The sequence below is a fragment of the Vitis vinifera genome, chromosome 19, assembly GCF_030704535.1.
Source record: "Vitis vinifera cultivar Pinot Noir 40024 chromosome 19, ASM3070453v1".
NCBI classification, from domain to species: domain Eukaryota; kingdom Viridiplantae; phylum Streptophyta; class Magnoliopsida; order Vitales; family Vitaceae; genus Vitis; species Vitis vinifera.
Genome location: NC_081823.1, coordinates 23,466,367 through 23,473,215, shown reverse-complemented (window position 1 = coordinate 23,473,215; position 6,849 = coordinate 23,466,367). Strand labels below are relative to the sequence as shown.

At 37.8% G+C, this 6,849-nt stretch overlaps 1 long non-coding RNA gene across 1 annotated transcript; it reads left to right on the top strand.

Moving 5' to 3' along the window:
- The first annotated feature begins 210 nt into the window (after positions 1 to 210).
- Positions 211 to 6,832, top strand: LOC132253464 (uncharacterized). The gene is made up of 2 exons (XR_009465318.1): positions 211 to 679; positions 5,004 to 6,832. It is a non-coding gene; the product is annotated as an uncharacterized LOC132253464 (long non-coding RNA).
- Positions 6,833 to 6,849: the final 17 nt, after the last annotated feature.

The following is a 6,849-nucleotide window of genomic DNA, read 5'->3' as shown; positions in this document are numbered from 1 at the left end:
TGGTTGATATTTTAATCATTAATCTCATAATTTTGATTTATTTTAATTTTTTTTTGTTACTTGAAAATTCTTTCTAATTTTTTGGAATTGCATGTGAATGTATTTATATTTTATTTTGCATGTTTAATTATTAATACTTGGTTTTGTTTTGTTATATATATATATATTATTATTCTCTTTCTCCTGAGGGCACTTGGTTTTTTTTTTTATTATTCTTTTTTCCTTGAGGGCACGTCAGATAGGGGGCTTGACACTTGGAAGATATTCTTGGTGGAAAATTGTGGAGGGAAGCTGAGCTGGACATTTTGGGGAAACAGAAAAAACATGACATCACAACCGTTTGGGGTCTGGAGAATTCCGGGAGCTTCAGGAGAATCATCGCAGCATCGCATACTGATAGGAGAGGTCTCCATTAAGCAGCAGAGAAGAAGATCAGTTCTCGGCTATCCATCTGATCACTTCCATCATACATCGGTTTTAGCTAGATTATCCTCCTACTCCCGCAGGAGAATTAGGATTCTGTTGATTGCACATTCCTCTTTTCTGCAACCAGAGATCTTGGACTTCTGGAGGTTTTCAGATCTGGAGGAGGGTGTCATGTCCATTAGCAGCTCCTGTTTTGGAAGGGGATACAGTCACTTGAAGCCAGGTTGATCTTGTCGAATGGGAGCACTCTCAGGTATGACTGTCATGAACCCCCTGTTCTTCTTCATTGTCATATGTTTTCCCTCTTCTCTTGCTATATCTGTGGATTATTTGGTTGGGTATGGATGTTAGAAGATATGGATTTGTCTATGTTGATTTTTGGATTGCTTGTGAGCTTATTATTTGCTGGTTCATTTCTTTTCTTGTGAGATTGGTTTGAGAGAATCATAGCTTTATTTCAGCTTTACTGTGTCACCTGGACATCTTGTTACTGTCCTTACTTCCATGGATCATATTCTGGTGATCTCATCTGTGTCTAGCCCATCGGCACCCATGAAGGCTATTTAGTGATCTTTGATTCGTTTATTTATGCTCTGTTTTGTTCTCTGTTTACTCTTTTTGGTACTCCCCTGTTTCTGGTGTGTTTGGGGTGCTTCTGGGGGTAGCAACCCCGATATGTACACTGTGGACCCTAAGCTACAGGCCCTATCATTTGAGTATATGGAGGATCTAGCGGTCAAAGATATATTTCTTGATTTTGGGTTGCATATTTTGCTGAAGAATGGATGTACGATAGTGCAAAGCATGTTGATACAGAGTGGTGCCTATCAGTTGGTCTTCATTGATTTTGGATTAAGCTTCATGTCAATCTTTCCAGTAGATAAAGCTGATGCCTTATATGTGCATGAGTGGCCCTTGCTCTTGGTGCATTCTTCCTATGAGAATGTTTGAATTTGGGTCCAAAAAGTCATCCATCTGTAGCTGGTGTGTGGAAATGCATTAGGGAGTTGGTTATCAAAATCCAACTTGATATTATGGTCAGTAGAAGGGGGCTCCTGTATTCAGGCCACCGCCAATGGAAGGGAGAGCATTCATAGAAAGGCTTCCGTCCAATAGAACCCTCTTTAGAAATCTGTGATGCGCCACTGCTTACTACATCCCCTTTATCAAGTCCATGAGCTATGAGAGGAGGGATAGCAAAAAACTTTGCTGATGGCCCAACTACAGTCAAAGGCGTAAATACTAAATGAAACTATTGTCACCTGGGTATGGGAAAGACAATTCAGGCTGCGGCATTGATGTTTTCCAAACAGGAAATCTCCCAGAAAATTTGTGAATCCAAAGAAGTCTTACATTGCCTTTGAGAAATGAGATTGCCTGCTTGTGATGATGGAGAGAGCCTACACATAGCTGAAAAAACATAGATTGCACCAAATTCAAGGAAAGATGTCTGCATATGGTAAATTGGAAGCTACAGTTTTCTTTTACAGGCTGGCCACCATTGGTTGACTTGATTTATCCCTCGAGGCAGCCAATAAATACTTGCAAGGCCCAACATTTCTGATAAAGGAATAAATCCATTCCTACCCCACATGCGTGTCACTTCCTTATGCATGGTCACCCTTCGATGCAACTCCTCATGCACATGCTCCCACCAACCGTAGTCCACACTCTTCACCCATTTCTTGCCCGGTCCTTTCTCTCTATCTCTCCACCATCGCTTACCAGTCCAAATGCATTCCACCTCAATCTCTCATCTCCACGCAACCCTCCCAAGTCTCCATCAAAGTCTCATATTTTCGTCATTTCCTAAGAATCCACTGATCAAACAGCACAGGGCAGACTACTAGACAGTGAGGACCTGATGACCCCCTAAAAGTTGAGACATGGGTCTTTTTTGAAGCGGGTTCTTGAAGTTTTTAGAGCTGACTAGCTGATTATTATTCAAAAATAGCATATTATAAATAACAAGGGTCATGCATTTCACATCTTTTAAGTACTAATTATCAATGTTTTCATAATCGGATTGGACCGGTCATTGAATCGAAAAAATTACTGATTCACGGTTCACTAGTCGGACCGATGATTGAATCGGAGTCGAACTGATGATGTCATAAATATATAATTTTAATATTATTAAAATTAAAAATATTTATAAAAAAAATCAAATATATATAATTTAAAATTTTAATAAAATAAAAATATTTATAAGTAATTAAATATATATAAAATTAAAATTAAAAATTAAATGATAGAAATAAATATAAATGTATTTTTAAAAAACCCCATTTTTTAGATAATCCAATTTTTAGGTCAATTTACACTCATTTTTTAGATAAGCCATCTGCACCCTCCATTTTCATACTTGATCTTCACCCTTCGTTTAAAAAACAAAACCCTAAATAAAACCCTCTATTTTTTCACCAGCCGTCGCCCCTTTTCCCAATTTCTCTTCTTCTTTTCCATTTCTTCTTTCAGTTGCTCCCTTTCTCTTCTTCTTCTTCTCCATTTCCTCTTCCAGCTGCTTGCTCCCCTTTTTGGCCTTTTCCCCCTTTCTCTTCTTCTCCATTTCTTCTCTTTTCTTTTCTTTCTTTCTTTCCCTCTCTCTCTCACCATACCCACACCTACCTTGACCAGCGGTCAACTAACCGTCGGCAGCAACTCGAGTATGACTACCAATCATCAACTAGCAATCTCCCATTCCCACCATCTCACTATCTCTCATAAAAAAAAGGACATGTTCGGTTCACTACAAATTGCTCGATTCACTCAATTCGCCGGTCCAATCATCGGTTTTGATGGTTCGAGGCCAGTTCAATAGGTCATCGGTCCAAAAGGGTGAACTGAACCAAAAAGGTCACCTACCAATGGTCGGACCGGTTAGACCAGTTGGTCCGGTTTGAGTTTTAAAACAAAGCTAATTATGTCTAAAATACCCAATTAATATGTTATTGCCCTTGTAAGAGTTACTAATTATTTTTATGAGGTTTAAAGTCATTTCAAGGTGTGATTTTGATGCATTGAGTGACAAAAGAGATGAATCAACTTGAAGAAGACAAATAATATTGATGATGATCCAAATGTATAATGAAAGAAGTAATGTAAATAGTTTGGATTAGGATTTGGGCTGATTGGAGGTAGTTAGCTTGGAATCAAAAGCAAAAAAATGACAAAGAGGAGATCAAAAATCATATATTGCAACTTTGCATGATCATGTAAAAATTTCACATGATTATGTGAATTGGACCAAAAGGAGGAAATTTGTGTTATAGGGTAAGAAGGATGTTACATGAGTATGCAAAAATTTCACATAACTATGCGAATTGGACCAAAAGAGGAAATTTGTGTTGTAGGGCAAGAAGGATGTTAAAAGTGATTTTGCACGAACATATGAAATTTCTCACAACCATGCAAAATGGTCCAGAAAGCTCTTTACTGCTGCTACTCAACCGAATTTCGCACAGTTGTGCGAAAATGATGGCCCTCTTGCAAAATGATCTAAGCTCATACAAAATGGTGATTTTGATACTAAATTTTAGATTTGTGAATTCGAAAGGTTCTAAAATACCAATGAGAAGTTGTCAAGTGTCCACTTGACCCTGACCTATAAATAAAACTTGAATTTCTCATGTAAAATCCTTTTGAACACTTCTGATTATAGAATTTTTTAGAAACTCTCTTTTAATAGAATTCTCTATTTTTTTTCATTTTCTCACTGGCCAAACATATCTTGTGAGATCAAATCTCTAAGTATGAGTGAGTAATTCTTGTTTTTCTCGGAGGAAGGAGGATCTATATTGAATTAGAGAAATGAATTTTAATTGCCAAGGTAATTTAATTCAATTGATTGATTAATTGAATTTTAATAAATTTTCTCTTTAAATTGTCTTGAATGACTACTATAATGCAAACTAGGTAGATTTATTAAATTCTTAAAGTTCCATTTGATGAGATTAAATAATTGCATTATGTGAATAATTGGAAGATGATTTAAGATAAATTGAATATATGGTTTAAATTGATATTTTGGATTAAATAACGTAATTTGAAGAGCAATTAGATCAAACTTAAAGTTAAATCAAATATTAGTTTAGATGACAATTTAAATTTTCAATCTAATTTGATGAAAAATAGATCTCAAATCTATTCATTATAGAGATTATTTTCTTAGAAAATTTTAATTTCGATAATTTTATTTCCTTATTAATATTTTTTTGTTTTACATTTTTTTTGTTTTTCCCAATTTGAAGTCATTGTTATTTTGATTTTTTATTATAAATTTTTAATTCAATTTTACTTTATCACAATATTTTTTTTCCTCGGTCAAGCCTTAATTATTGAAAATAATTCATTTAGTGTACAATATCGGAACTTTTGTTAATTTTTTTTTTTTTTTAATTCCATAAGAGTTACCTTAGCACAGGATATAAATTTTATTTTAATGCGATGAAACATCAATCTATCCCTCTGAATTTAATGATGGGACAGCTCATCGTGTCCATTGAGTGGAGTCTTTAGAAATATTCCACGTGACAGTCTCTTCATCCTACAACCCACGATATGGGATCACTCTTTAGGAAAGGATGGGACAACTCGATTCATTATGGCAGTGGAGGCCTGCTGATGTTGAGAATTGGAAAGTGGCCATGACTCTGAGAGGCCACACTGCTGATGTGGAGGATCTTAATTGGTCTTCTGATAACTCGATATTGGCAAGCGGAAGTTTGGACAACACAATCCATGTCAGGAACATGAGCAATGAATCTGCACCTGATCCACTCCTTTCACCATTTCTCTGCAGTACATCTATTTCAGATGGAAACCAGCAGAATAAATGCTCTAGTGTTAATGCTTCATTTGCTTCTGATATGAAAAGCATTGTGCCATCAACACCTTGCTTGGCATCTATTGGGTTTTCTTTCTTGTAACGCTGATGATCCCCAACACTCTGGAGTTCTCATTTTGTGTTCCCTTAATGCCAAGCTTCCCAGTCATCAGCCTTGGCACTTAACCACTTGTGAGAGGGCAGCTACAGAGCTTACGTGAAGTAATTGATCCATGTCTCAATAGTACTCTGGACCAGTTCGTGACTCAACTTCCGCCACAGTCGTTGAAATTTCCAACACCTCAATGGCCCTCTCTGGCTCGTTTTCCTACGGTTCTGCACTGGGCATTGTTCGAACAATGGAATGCTTACATTCTCACAGGATTATACAGAGCAACCTGGAACCACCCCAAAGGTGTATCGTCATTTCTAATATGAAAGATCTTGTTACAGAAAAACCGGAATAACTCCTTATTAAGATCCCTCGGCTCTTTGAACATGCCCAATCTGCATGAGGGGCAAGCTGCAGTTCATCTTCATCCTCTCATAAGCGAGGAAGTTGCTGAAGTAGATAAAGAAGTTTCTCTTTCAGAAGACGGCAAGCAGAACCCATACAGAATTCATGGTGCTATGGTGCATGTCGCTGAGGTGGTGTCTTGGCGATTCTGATGCTATTATTGGTATTGGAGGGTTTCCCGATTGGCTCAAGTATGCCCTAGGCATCAGTTTCCGAACTGATAATGAGCCTTTTAAGAGGGCAATAGAAGGGTTTTGCTGTGTTGGTTGCCTAACATCCCTCCAGCTGAATAAAAAAAAGAGGGTACTGGTGGGATGAGTTCTCATTGGCTGAGCTGAACCTGCACCCGAGTCACCTGCTCCTATGGGTTCGAGTTAATCACTTGGTCTATGGTTACTGCATCGGTCCAGCTAGGTTCCCCGTGACTCCAATGGAATGCCAGCACCACTGCCACAAGTGAAATCTCTACAATACATGGACAATGCCTGTGATGAGATGCTAACACGGTTACCACCTATAACAGTTCAGGTTTAAGTGGAGGGAACGAGAAAAATGCCGATAATTTCAAGAAATCAGTTTCTTGTGGACACTTTCGTGCTCACTGCTTGAGGGAAACGCTATTCATGCGTCGCTTTAGTTCAGAACATATTGGAAGTGTACTAGAGATTATTTTGGCTGCACCCGAAGGACTTCAGAGTTCCTGAATTGAGCCCAACTGCAATCATATCATTGTTTCATAGCCTCATCCATCCTGCTTTCTGCATCAAAAATTTTCCAGGTACGTAAAGTCTCATTGATTTCTGAAACCTCTATTATTGACTTGGATCCTGGAATTTTGAGATCAATGAGGCATGTGAACACGTATATTTTAAGATGGATAATGTATTAATTATGACTGGAGAATACATGTGGATTTCAGTCAAAAGTGTTGCAAAACTGTGGTCCCAATACAGGCAAAGAGATCACCAAACAATGCACTCTCAGTTATACCCCGGGTCCCACTTGTGAATGGCTTGCCTGGCCATCTTCCTGTGCATAATCTTAAAGCCTTGTGATTTATCCCTTAATTCTCCAAGCGTAC